This window comes from Dermacentor andersoni, chromosome 4 (genome assembly GCF_023375885.2).
Source record: "Dermacentor andersoni chromosome 4, qqDerAnde1_hic_scaffold, whole genome shotgun sequence".
Lineage (NCBI taxonomy): Eukaryota > Metazoa > Arthropoda > Arachnida > Ixodida > Ixodidae > Dermacentor > Dermacentor andersoni.
In genome coordinates, this window is record NC_092817.1 from 125,200,753 (window position 1) to 125,214,893 (window position 14,141).

At 42.3% G+C, this 14,141-nt stretch overlaps 1 long non-coding RNA gene across 1 annotated transcript; it reads right to left on the reverse strand.

Annotated features, from left to right (window-relative positions):
- Positions 1-1,358: 1,358 nt before the first annotated feature.
- On the reverse strand, positions 1,359-9,889 carry LOC129386433 (uncharacterized). Its single transcript, XR_008613820.1, has 2 exons — positions 7,542-9,889; positions 1,359-1,478 (listed from the first exon to the last, which is right to left on the reverse strand). It is a non-coding gene; the product is annotated as an uncharacterized lncRNA (long non-coding RNA).
- Between the last annotated feature and the right edge of the window lie 4,252 nt (positions 9,890-14,141).

Here is a 14,141-nt window from a genome sequence, read left to right on the forward strand (position 1 = left end):
AGATCAGCGTAATCACAAACAATAGAGGGTGTAGGTAGACCAGGAAGAGGACTCCTGTGCATGCGTGTAGGCTTTATGTATGCTTCATTAGGAGAAAAATAAACCAGTCCATAGTTTGCGCTCAGGTGTCATGCTGTTTTCTCGCTCACATGCTGTCCCTTCATCGCTCTGTGCAAGTGTTAAGTTTCTAGGTTGTTCACTACGTGATATAGGAAGGATAAAATTGATGGAAAATCCCAATATCCTCGGGCGTATTGCAAAAAATATGGCCCAAATCAAGTGTAATTTTAGGCTTCATTGTCCTCTTTTATAGGGCAAATAGTAATAGTTGTTTGGATTCTAAGGATGCTGGTTGCTTTTTCTGACTTAACCTAGGCCATGCTCAGCTCTCAGTGGAAAGGAACAGGTAAACAGGAGTACTTGGCATATAAGCTGGAGGTAGCGCTCCACACAGACTCAAGCTCAACATACTGCCTGCTTCCACAGCCCTGGGGGGCTATTCTGTATATGTTGACTAAGTGGACTGTCCAGTCTAGTACACGCTGAATGAATAGAGCAAGAGAGCCCACGGTGACGATCGTCGCTTGCTCTACCAGCACAGAGCTCTACCTAATCAGTATGCGCTGAAATAGTCCACTTAGTGGACCCTTACAGAATCCTTCCCTGGAGTGATTTTTGTGTTGGTAGGTTGCAAGTATTGCACTTTTTCTCCTTTCATGTAGGCAGTTCCCACACATGAATGTCATTTAACAAATTGCATTCATATTGCATTCGGTCTACAAATCTTCACTTTATGCTTATAACCAGGCCCACCATCTCTTGTCCTGCATATTTATAACTTTCTAATTTCTGCATCAACACTCCACTTATTCATAACAAATTGGAGTCATTCTCCATTATACCCTCAAGCACTTGAAATAGATATTGCAATAACACCAAGGACAGTAACATGAAAATCTTGTTGGGCTTGTAATGGTGCTGAAGGATGCACACATACCATTTATGCTAAAATTCTCAGCAGACATTCCAAACTTTGTACGAGTTCGACTTTAGCTGGCTAAACTGAATGATGCATTTTGAAGGCAATCCTTAAGACACTTCGTCAAACTGAACAGCGCATTTAGTTGTGTTCATCTACCGATTATATGACTGCTGCCTTGAGCATTGTGCCTGTTATTTCGCCTTTCGTTTCTGTACTATCAAGTTCAAGTACGCATGTACTTTACCATTGCACAAGTAGAAAGGCTTCAAGGTTCTTCCTGGGCATTCAACAGTCACTATTTATTTCTATAAACCTTCCTGCATCTGAAGGCTAGAGAAACTTATTAATCCATGCTGGCAGTATAAAAACACAGGTATTTAGACAGAAAATGTTTATTTTCAGCACTGATGTTCTTGCTTATGTAGATATGGTGCTGGCTACCTCCCTCCTTGCCCGAAGCATGTGCTTGCTGTACACAGCACCAGATGATGGCTTCCTAGGTCAAAAGATCAAATTGAAATAAAAGACATTTTGTTTTAGCTCTGGAAAGAGAAAGCAGGATTGAGACATTAACATGTAAAGAAATACTTGCCTAAAGAAAAATTAATACACAAGCAAATTCACTAAAGAGGTTCACTTTCAAGAGAAAAAGTATGGTTACAATGAAAATGACAAAGAAGCTTCACTGCTCATTGAGGTTTCGGTTCAGTATTTGTTGAGCCACGACGCTTAGCATGCTACATCTTGAACGTTATGCCTAGTAGAGCAATATTGCACTTTGAACAATGTAGTACCTATTTTAATGAACTGATAAAGAACACTGAAACTCCAGGCTAGTTTGGTCTGCATAATATATGATACAGACACTGTACTGCATTCATTTAGTGTTTTTGTCACTGATCTCATTAACAAAATTAATTCACACCTATCCTACATGAAATGCAGTTACTTCTTTGAAGCTTCATCTAGTCCTTGAATTTGCTGCATGCTTATGTCTAAAGGGGTTCGTTTGGTTCCAGTTAATGTGGTACATCTAAGCAACTGCTATTAAATGCCCATAGTGTTCGCTTGCATGTACAAAACATCCTTGGCCCTTTCAATGCACAATACTGATTACATTTGACACATGGGACTCGTGCAAGGTGCCATTTAGGATTATATGCCTGTCCACATTTGATAATACCTTCATAGCTGGGTCATTCCCATGCCAAATGCTTTGGTTATTACTGCGATTATCTCACATTTTCCTTTAGAATCTTGTCCACTTTTAAGGAAGCATCCCACGACACAGTGTCACCATCCTAGTGGTGCGCTATAGAGTTAACTCATGCGCTAGTTGTAGCAGATGACGTCAACTGAAGGCCACTGAAGATAAAACTCTCTGCGAGAATTCCTTTTGCACAAGAAATGCAAACAATACAGAATAGTCAAAATGCAGTTATCTGGCAAGACTGGCTGCATCCATTCATTCATTCATTTCATTTCATTTATTTATACTGTCAGCCCTCGTCGGGCTATTACAGGAGTGGAGAATAAAAACAACAAAACGAAACATAGAATGCGACCGAGTTACAAGCTTTGACTCACAAAGCTTGTCTTAGAATGGAAACGACACATGAAATACAACATACAAGGGAAAGTAATAAAGAAACCATACACAATTTGGCACCGCATCGCCATAGACACAATAAGAGTCACATTTCATTTCATTTATTTTACCCTCAAGGTAGATAGTACGTTATAGAAGGGAGGGGCTAAGAGAAAACAAAATAAACATTGGTAAAAGTAACTCAGACAAAATAAATAGCAGTATTAATAATTCCAAATTATGAGTTGACATCCGATGAAAACAAACAGAAGTACAAAAGATACAAATACAAATGTGATGTACACAATGGTAAAGAGGTTCGAAAAACATGACGTACAGTAGACTTACAAAATGCATTGTTAACTATTTGATCATGGTGCTGATGAAGATGCTCCAACAGAGACAGGTACATACACATAGGCAAGACAAATGGTAAGTATATTACAAAAGTTCGTTTTCAAGTGCGTTTCTAAACATAAGTTGATTAATTACACCTGTTAATGAAGGAGATGAGCTGTTCCAGTCATTGCTAGTCACTGGTAAGAATGAATTCGCGCCTATGATAGTATTAAAATGCGATATGCTAACTCTCTGATTATGATCACGGCGAGAAGGAATGAAAGGTGCTGGCCTGATCCGAAGAGTGTATAAAAAGGTGTTATGATAATAGATTTTGTGAAAAAGAGAAATTCGCGAGTGTTTTCGGTGGTCGGATAAGAGAGGCAGGTTTAATAAACATTTCATGTGTGTTACGCTTGCTGTCCGATTAAGTTATTTAAAATGAAACAGGCTGAGCGGTTTTGTATAGCTTCCAGCGTGTGTATTAGTGTTGAATGCCAGGAATGCCCTATTGATGAAGCATACTCAAGTTGCAAGCGAACATAAGTGGTATACAGTAATTGTTTTAATGATGATGGTGCATGAGAAAAATTTCGGCGCAAGTACCCTAAAGTGTGGTTAGCTTTGGGCACTATAATATCTATATGCGATTTCCAAGACAAATTGTTAGTTATGGTCACTCCTAAACAACGATACGAGGTCACACATTCGAGTGATATATTAGTGAGAGAGTAATTAGGAGAACTAGAGTTAGTACGAGAAACCCATGTAAAAGTAAATGCATACATATTGGGCAATTCACAATGTGTTATTACAAAAAATTGTGCTTTTAAGGCTTTCCAAAAAGGCAGATAAGGACATCAACGTTACAAGAGAGTCGGGTAACAAATTCCAGTCTCTTATCGCCCTAGGAAAGAAACTGAACTTGAAGCAACCATTGCGGGCGAGTGGAGGAGGAATGCATATACTATGACGATGCCTTGTTGACGCGTTCATAGGAAGCTCAAAATAACCATCTGGTTTAATATCTACTTGATTTTGAATAACTTTGAAGAGGAATTTTAATCTGTCGTATTTAATTCTGAGCTCAAGTGGTGCTAGATCAGCTAATTGACATAACTCTGTTGGAGAATGGATGTGACGATATTCATTAAATATAAACCTGGCAGCTAGCCTCTGTATTCGGTCAAGTTTAGAACAGTTGGTTATGGTGGGGGGGTCCCAAACGATTTTAGCATATTCAATAATTGGTCTAACTAGAGTTTTGTAAGCAAGACATCTAATTTCAGGGGTCGCCCGATTGAAGTTCCGCCTCAAAGACCACAGGGCTCTAAGCGATTTGATGCACACATTTTCTGTGCGTGTATTCCAGCGTAAATCTGATGTAAAAGTTAAACCCAAGTATTTGTGTGTTTCAACGTTCTCGAGTTTGTTGTCATCAATGTAATACGAGTAACTTAAGGGTACGTTAAATAGACACAGACACTGGCTTTTTAAGGGTCTATGACCATTTGCCAATCGTCGCACCATTTTTTAATTTTTTGTAGATTTTAGTTAAGTTCTTCTTGGTCTTGTCTCGATTGAATTTTGTTATAAATGACGCAGTCGTCGGCAAACAAGCGCAACGGTACGGTGATGTCATCAGGCATATCATTAATAAATACGAGAAATAAGAGTGGTCCTAGTATCGTGCCCTGAGGTACACCAGACTCTACAAGTGAGAGTACAGACTGGCAGTTTCCAATTTGAACATACTGTTCTCTGCAATGAAGGTAAGACGTGAACCATTTTGTGATTGCGGGATCTTTTAATATGGCGTCTATTTTGTGTAATAACTTAGGATGAGAAACTTTATTAAACGCTTTTGCAAAGTCTAGGTACACTATGTCGGTTTGGCCACGTGAATTAATGGTTTGGGAACGGTCATGTACAATTTCTATAAGTTGAGTTGTCATGGAGAATTTTCTTCTGAACCCATGTTGACGGCTGTATAATACCTTATGGTAATCCAGATATTTAATTATATGTTTTGATACAATATGCTCCAGTAATTTTGAACATGCGCTGGTAAGGGAAATTGGCCGGTAGTTGTTGACGTCTGCTGTTGTGCCGCCTTTGTGTATGGGTACGATTTTGGCACGCTTCCAAGGACTGGGGAAACAGCCGGTAGTAATAGATGACTGAAATATAATGGCAAGATATTTTGAAACCCACTCAGCATACCTGTATAAAAATTCGTTGGGTATTTCATCTGGTCCAGGCGATTTCTTTATATTAATGTTGAGGAGCAAGTTAAGAATTCCTTCTTCACTACTTGCTATATCCTCTACTGGGACTCTATCGGAGGTATCTACAAAGTGTGGAACCGTACCGTTATCTCGCGTAAGAACAGACGAGAAAAAATCACTAAAGCTGTCAACCTGTTTATCGTTATTTTGGCTCGCATCCACGTGTGGTCGCTTATCCTCAAGATTAACGTAGCGCCAAAATTTTTCGGGGTCTTCTGCAAGAAATTTTTTAAGTGTGATGCTATAAAACCTGCTTTTGCTCTCCCGAACAAGTTGTTTTAACTGTTTACTTAGTTGTCGAATGGGTTCCTTATATTGTGAGGTGGGGTTTTGCGAACGAGCTTTTCGTTTCCTTTTCAGTTTCCTTTTAATATGTACAATTTCCCTCGTCATCCAAGGATTTTTCTTCCTGACAATTTTGCGGCGTTTGGGGACAAAACGTTCAATGCACTGTCGCACAATGTTTGAAAAAGTTTTCCAGAGCAGGTCTGTACTGGCTCCGGAACGATAATGCATTAAAAACTGGTCGAGGGACTGTTCTAAGAAGTCAAGTGCACCGACGTCATCAGCAGCTTGAAAATCTATAATGAACTTCTTTGAATGAGTACTAGGCATGCCTGCAGTAACGTTTAAAGATAACAAAACCATATTATGGTCGGATAGACCCTCTGCAACTTCAAAGCAAACAAGAGAAGACATCAAGCCTGGCGATTCAAAAACCAAATCAAGAATCGAGGACGTCGTTCCGCATACTCGTGTGTAATCCATTACAACCAGGGTTAGCTCGTAACAAAACGCAAGCTCTAGTAGTTCACAACTGGCGGCTTCTACCGGTCCAGGGGATTGGGACAGCCAATCAATCCGTGGTAAGTTAAAGTCACCTAGGATGAGAATGTTATCACCTAGGTGCAGATTCAAATCCATAAAGTTCATAAGTTGAAACAACGCATCTATGGGGCAACCGGGACGACAGTACACACGACCTATGAAAACTGTACGACTGCCTAAGTTAGTTTAATCCATACTGCTTCAATATCACTCTCAACTGGCAGAATCGCGAATGAAATGTTGCTTTTAATCATAATGGCAACACCACCACCCCTTCTCCCTCAATCTTTTCTTATTACTATGTACCCGGAAGGTGTTATTTCCGCATCGCATTTGTCCATGTGTGACCGTGTTTCTGTTATGACCAAGATGTCTGGGTCATGTTCCAAAGAAGCACATTCCAATGCATCAGCCTTGTTCATCAGGCTTCTGGCATTTAAACTTATGATATTAAAAGCAGAGGGTTCCGGGTGATGAGTTCATGCCGTAGTTTTATCGGGAGAGGCGTGCCACTTGCTCCGCTCGTTTGTTACGTCATTCCAAGTGTACATAGTTTTATCAACTCGGAGCTTGTCAAAAAATAGTTTAACCTTGGCACCCTTAATTCTTTCTTCTTCCGATGATTTCCAATGTTTCTTGCGGATTTCAACGACTCGCCTGGAAAAGTCTTCATTATAGCTAAATTGTGCACCTTTGAGTTTCCTGCAGTTGCTCAAAATTCTATCTTTATCCCTGAAGTCCATAACTCTAAGAATAATTGGACGACTTTGACCATGGATTTTTTTTCCTAACCTATGTATTCGTTCGATCGAGTTTAGTTTTTGTTTTAATATACCTTCTAAGATTTCCTCGTTCACCTTTTTTATCAAAATTTCATCTGTTTCGGGTTATTCCTCCTCTACTCCTCTTATAAGATTATTTCGCCTAGAGCAGTTATCCAAGTCCTCAGTTTGTCTTCTCAAAGCAGCCACGTGCACATCTAGTGTCTCAACACAACTTTCCACTTTGGCAAGTCTGTTCTCAATTTGGTCCATGTTCTGTAACTTCTTTTCGATATAAACAAGTTTACTTTGAATTTGCGTTATGTTTAATTCCTATGATACCTGTTTTTTGTTGAATTTCGGTAATTTTTGACAAAATTTCTTTTTGGTTCTGAAGCATTACTTTAACCATATCCTCCAGCGGAGGCCCAGGGTTTTCTTCTAAAAAATTATGGGGTTTTACGTGCCAAAACCACTTTCTGATTAAGAGGCACACCGTAGTGGGGGAATACGGAAATTTCGACCACCTGGGGTTCTTTGACGTGCACCTAAATCTAAGCACACGGGTGTTTTCGCATTTCGCCCCCATCGAAATGCGGCCGCCATGGTCGATTTTCTTCTGCATCTCCGGAAAGCATAAGTAACAGGCTTGCCATTTAAAACACATCATTCAAACAATCCAGCACTATTTGTGGACACGGCAACACAACAAGACATAAGGAATTGCTAGAAAAGCCTGTTTTTCGACCACCAACCTGCACGAAGAGCGGCACATTAGGTGTCATCGTCACGACAGGGCTGCCGTGTCCACTGAAGAAAGCAGGCACTGGTAGTCCTTTTAAACCCAACGGCGAGGCGATCCACTTATCGGTGAGTGACGTCATCGTAGCTTTGCGCGATCCTCCGTAGGCATCATGCACATGTGCAGCAGCTGAGATTGTTGGGGGCGTAGAAAAGGTACCGAAAACGTCGAAACGAAGCGGCACCGGAGTTCCCAATTCAGCGCCACGCCAGCAGCATCCGTCGCTTGTCGAAATCGTTGTTCACGAGGCCGAAGTGAGAACAAGGCATCCAGCGGCAATCTACACGAAGAGCGGCACATTAGGTGTTATCGTCACGACAGGGTTGCCGACAGGGTTGCCTTTGGTGCAATTCTGAGGTGGCTCCATGTTATGAGAGGCTTGGCGATCATTGCCATGTGACTGTTCGGGACTCTATAAAACGCAAGGATTGCCTTCTTCATCCACCTGTTAATCAACAGCAAACTTGAATGCGTTGCAACGAATAAATGAAGCCATGCCAATGGGTCTTGCTTTGAATATCCCTCCGCATGGCATTCTCAATAGACGTATTAATTTGAAACTGAAACCCACGCTTAGCCTCCTTTTTGTTGTGATGTGCACTTCGAGCCTGAACTAAGTGCTTTAACAAATCTCAATTTGCTCTTGCATTTAACATCAGGCCTCAAATACCCAATACAATGAAATACAATGCTCCAGATTCATTTTGTCCACAAGAAAATGCCGCATGAGAGAAATCAAAGCACTATAGTGCTAAGGTGATGTTTGTCAAAGCCGTTAACTAAACTGTATGCCCATGTGACTGCTTCATTCACACTGTATTTGCACTTTGAATGAGTGAGCTGAAATTAAGCAAATCAGTGATTAAAAATTTGTCTGGTTGTAGAAATTTGCAGTGATGATACTGGCCTTGGCCATTTCGGAGTAGCGTTCGGAGCAGGCAAAAATGCTTTTCGGAGCAGTAAAATCGGCTTTCGGAGCAGGCAGAAATGCTTTGGAGCAGTAAAATGGGGCTTTCGGAGCAGGCAAAATTGCTTTTCGGAGCAGTAAAACGAGCGTTCGAAGCGGGTGTCTGTTGAAACAATTGCAAAACGTATGTGCAGCTTTCACAGCAAGTAAATAATAAGAAAGCAAGAAGTGCTGAGTGGTGTTCTATTATAGCCAAAATATAACAAATGCAACTTATTTTAATTATTAATACCACGAACTAGTCTAGCTTTAACTAAAGTTAGCAGACAAACAATGTGTAAATATACAATTATTGCATTTTATTATAAAACGTCTTAAGGCAACAACACTATCACAGCAGCTTGGGCGGATATTTGCATGTACTTGTACAGGAAAGATCACAGGAACAGATCTCATGATTAAATATCACAACAGTGGCCTTTCACAAAGGAAATAGAATACACTCACATGGGTGAGGCAATGTGACTGATAAAGCTGTCATGAAACAATGCAATGAATATATGCTCATGGAACTAGCACCACTTGTGAACAAACGTTTTACAAAAAGGAATACTCAAAATAGTGAGGCAGTGTGACTAAAGAACAATCCTCTTACGAGACAAACCAAGGAATACAATTATCCTAGTGAGGCAACATTACTAGCAAGCAAACCCTGTTGATAATAAAGCAAGGAACCCAGTAATGAGGCAACATGACTAGAGAACAACCTTTTTACAAAACTAAGCAATACACTCACCCAAGTGAAGCAGCATGACTAGAGAACAAACCTTTACAAAAGATACCAGAGAATACACTCACTTGAGTAAAACAGCAGGACTAGTGAACAACTGTGTGTATAGTCATGAGTGAAGCAGCTTGACTAGCGAAAAAACCTTTAACAAAAAAAGAAAAAAGAAAGCAGAGAATACACTCACTTGAGTGAAACTGCATGACTGACTGTGCGGGCCTAAACATACCACAGCGGGAACAATAGCACCTTGACAGGAAATCCCATTCATGAAAGCATATCTACTAAATTTAAACAGACATTATGAATATACAGAAGCACAGCAATGAATATGAAGAAAATTCTGGTTATGTGCTCTAATAAACTGCCAACTAAAAAGTCCAATGAAGAAAATTCGCACAAGTTTCAACATCAGTCGGGCTTGTGTCCACAAAACTACTATCAAACCCCCGGAAAAGTACTTCACGTGCGTGCAGCCACTTTTCTTCTTTTACTTTCAGCCATCTTTTCAGGGGCCACTGCAAGTCTAGATTTGCCCTCAGCCAGAAGAGAATTGCCACTTTCAATGTCAACAAAGTCCTCTGACTTGAGGCCAAGGCTAATTAAAAGTTCAGCATTTGTTAGCATCTTTTTTGCGGTTTCTACTTCCTTTTGAAGGTCTGCTTGATCACCGCTGCTTGAGCCTGCCTCATCTGCCTTGCATTGCCGCTTCGCTGACTGCTCTTCCTTAGAAGCAATGCGTTCAGAGTAGAGTTTCTTTGCGTTCCGCACAACTCTAACTACCTCAGGCGTAATGCTGAAACGGCTGGGGTCACAATTGAAGCGCTTGCCATAGGACGCAACATGACGTATCCCATTGATGCTCTCTGCCGTTAGCTGCACCCTGTCATGAAGAAGTCTACGATTCTCACTAAAACCCATTTCGACACCTGCATTTCCATGGGGAATGCTGAGCAAAGCCTTTACCACTTTATTAGGTAGTGGATACTTGTGCGCGCCATCACTCTTTTTTAAGTCAAAGATGACCTGCCAATATTTATCGATTCTCGGAGCACTTTCAACTGTCTCCAGTTGAAAAACTGTATACTCATCCATCAGGGATGAGATTTCGCTTGGCTGTATCACCTGAGGCAACCGTGCAGCTAAGCACCTCATTTCAGCTTCTGATGACTCCTCCTCCCTGGCCTTAGGAGAAAGGCAACGTAGGCTCCGCAGTGCCATGTTCCCAAAGGGCAATCGTGATAGCAGGTGTTCAGGTGTTCAGTGGCTTTTAAGTAGAAACTTCGGGCACCCAACCAAAAAGCCTTTTTCTGGGCTGGTTCCCTTGGGACATAGCTGCTTCTGTGTCTCCACCAACTTCGACAACAGCTTTCCACATTGCAGAATAGTGAATATCCAAACGTGGCAAGTCCTTGCCGTTAACTGTACGGTAAGCTTCGGTTTTCATAAAGCGACCAAGCAGCTTCTGAACGAGAAACACCATCTCTTCATAGAATCGATGCACCAGTGGTTCACTTCCCTGTAGGAGTGATAGGAATGAAACAAAAATTTCAGAAATGTTCCTAATGAAGAGGAGCTTGGCATAGGTCTTGTCAGAGAACACCTTCCTCAGTCGTTCACGCAACTGGCCTCCTGTGCGACAGGATGTGTCTGACACCATGACTCTTCACAGCAGGATACTGCTCTATCAAGCGATCATCAGCAGGCCCCAAAGTGAGCCACCTTGAGCTCACATGGCGCAAAAATAGTTTCAGGAAGACCAAGTGTCACTTGTTCCGCTTTCATTGCTGCGCTCTGCACAGCTGAATTCTTAAAAAAGTAATAAACATCTATCACAGCCCCCTCGATGTCCGACCCGAAGGCATTCAATCCTCAAGCAAACGAGTTGTGCACTTTGTGCAGGCAGCACTCTCCTAAGTGGATGATATTCGAGTAAGCCTTTTGCATTTTCTTCAAGCTTTTCATTACATTTGGACCATCGGTAAAAAAGCAAATGAAGTTCTGCGGAAGGTCCATCATTGCTTTCTGGATCTCACCTGCCAAAATTTCTGCTGTTGCGGAACCCAGCCGGTACGACTGCATGTGCTCCACTACTACCTGCTGCGCTTTGTCAGAGAAATATCTAACCACCACATCAAGCTGCTGACACCTTTGCTTTGGAATAGGGGTTTCATCTAGGGCAATAGAATAAAACATGTCTGCCTTGTTGAGCTCGTCCACCACAAGCTTCTTGAAGTATGAACCCAAGCCGTCAGAAACAATGTAAGAGGTTTTGGACCTCTTGCAAGAAAATTTCTTGGCCATTTCTGAATCCGGGAACATTTTTGGATACAAGTCAGTTGCTGTGTCTGCCCACGAATACGGAATGCCCTTTAGTGTCATACCAAGGACAAAAAGTGTCTCTGCGTGTCACTTGGTCATTCAATGAAATGTTTCATTGGCTTGCTAATTCCAGAGTTGGCTGAGTAGTCTTCAGTCTTTGTAGGACACCTGAAGTGTCTCGGTGCTGACTGGCAGAGTCGATGTGGCGCTTTGTGTCGGCATGCTGCCCTTACGCCGTGCTGCCTGCAGTTAATGCTGCTGTCGCACTAAACACAAAAGCCAGTCGCTTCATTTGCTTGACGGCACCACAGTGATATTTTGTCACCATTTTGGTCAGTCTCAAGAAAAATGTCCTGATTGAACTTGGTGAAGCGGCCTGCACAAAAAAAAAGACAATTTCTAATTTCTACTAAATATTGCAATTTACGCTAAGCTAAAAGAAAATAAGGTTAAATTGCTCATTACCGACATTTTAGCATTACACGATATACCAGAAATAAAACTAATTCTTTCACATGTGCAAATGTTTATCAAGATCGCTTCATCAGTTAGTTTAGCACTTCAACCTTTGTCCTGTATTAAAACAGAGCCTAGAAGTCCAAATTGTACCTGGCAGAAAAACAACGGAGGACCGCCGAGACGCTAGACAAGGGACGAGGTTTTATTGAGTGCCCTTTCGATTCCCTTTCTGTTCAACTTTTTCTGCCCCCGTGAACAGCTTGCATTATCATTGCCACAAGCGGCCACGATACGTTAGCTGTCATGCAAGTTCGGGCATAGCAAGCATACAGTTCCATAGTCCTGACTGAAATAGCGCACGCAAGCAGCGAAAATTATAAGTTCTAAAGCATAATGCAGACATGTCTCACAGTCAAATAAAAAGGTAGAAAGCGCTCAACTCCATGTACTAGACATTACAGTAAGCTAACGTGACATCTTCAGTAGCTGTATGTATGCGAGCGACGACATGACGAGCATTGGTGATCGCAGCGCGGCTGGAACCAGCCAGGGCGACGTCGCCGAGAGAAAACAGCGACTAGAGTTTCACTGACTTAATCAACGGTTTTTCAGTATGCCTTTAATATGTATCTAGAAGAACAGCGCGGAATTAAAACTTTAATGATGCGGAAATTTTTTTTATTCGCTTACGCGACTGGTTGCTTGATTGAACCTTCCCTCTGTCCGTGAAACATTTAACCTGAGGAGCTTTCGGCAAACAAGTTGCTTTTTTTTTTTTTGGACGGAGCACACGCCTCCCCACATGCGGCCCAAACTGATCGCGCAGCCGTCATCACACATGAAATCGCACCAATGTGGTTCAGCCGAGGCGGAAGAAGCGCGTGCGGTGAACGCCAATTGCTCCTGAACAGCATACCGCCATGTTTGCCGCTTTCTTGCCTACGCTGTTGGCACACATTTTTGACATATAGAACAGCAGCAGACAACGTGCTGGCTATGCCTTTACAAACTTAAGCAATACAAAATGCATAACAGATGCACCAACAGCTTTGCAAGCGCCATCGTGAAGTCGACGTCCGATGGTGAGGGTTAGCACATCCAACGCAGGGCAGATTGCCGCGCGCGCCGCCAGTGCGGTAGCTCAAGCAATGCCGCTTTCGATGGTGACATAAGCGGCATCGATGAATTAGTTTCGTTTCTGGACCGGAGCAGACCCTTCGGCGCAGGGTGGGCGCAGATTTACCATATTTTGCGGAAATGTAGCAGGATGTAGCAGGGTTCACGCTTCGGCGCAGTTCAGCGTAATTGGCGCAGCGCTATCATCACTGAATTTGTCGCAGATCGATCAGCTGCAGTTCTGTTCTATATATTACACATGCAGGACTTCATAATGATCAAAACGCTCATGCAGAAAAGATGTTTAAATTTACGTACTAGGTAGGGATCACAACCTTTAAAGCTCTGGCATCTCCCAGCTGGGGAGTCGAGGCATATCGCATAAGTGGGCTATGTACATGGCAGTGCTGCATGCGATACTCAGGCTCTGGTATGGGAGAACGCAGGGAAGGAATTTAGCTTGCGTGGGCTAGACGAGGCAAGTGGAGGGAGTGTCTCTTGTGGCAGTGGCGCTCGCCTCCTGAAACCATGGGTTCGCGGCACTGAAATATTTCTATCTCGGCTATTAACGTACTAATTTGAAAAATTATTGCGGCAGAACACTCCCTAGAAGGCACGTAACAACTTCCAGCGTATAACCAAAATTTTCTACGTGGCCTGGTGAGGGGCCCTTTAAAAGGTTCAGATGATTTGCCTGCACCACCGTAAGCTAGCTCAAGGTGGTACGCCAGAGATTCAGAAAGTATCTAAGATCCGTTTGATTTGCCTGCACTGCGCTGAACTAGTTCATGGCGGTGCACAAGAGTTCACAAATTGTGTAGCTTGATATCTGCGGCGCAGGCACAATGGAACACTTCAAACGAATGCCAGAGTGCAGACGCAGTGCACGCATTATGCTTTTGTCCGATTAATGTACACCGTAATTTTCTGAGCTCCTGAACTGTGGGTATAATCAGTTTCTG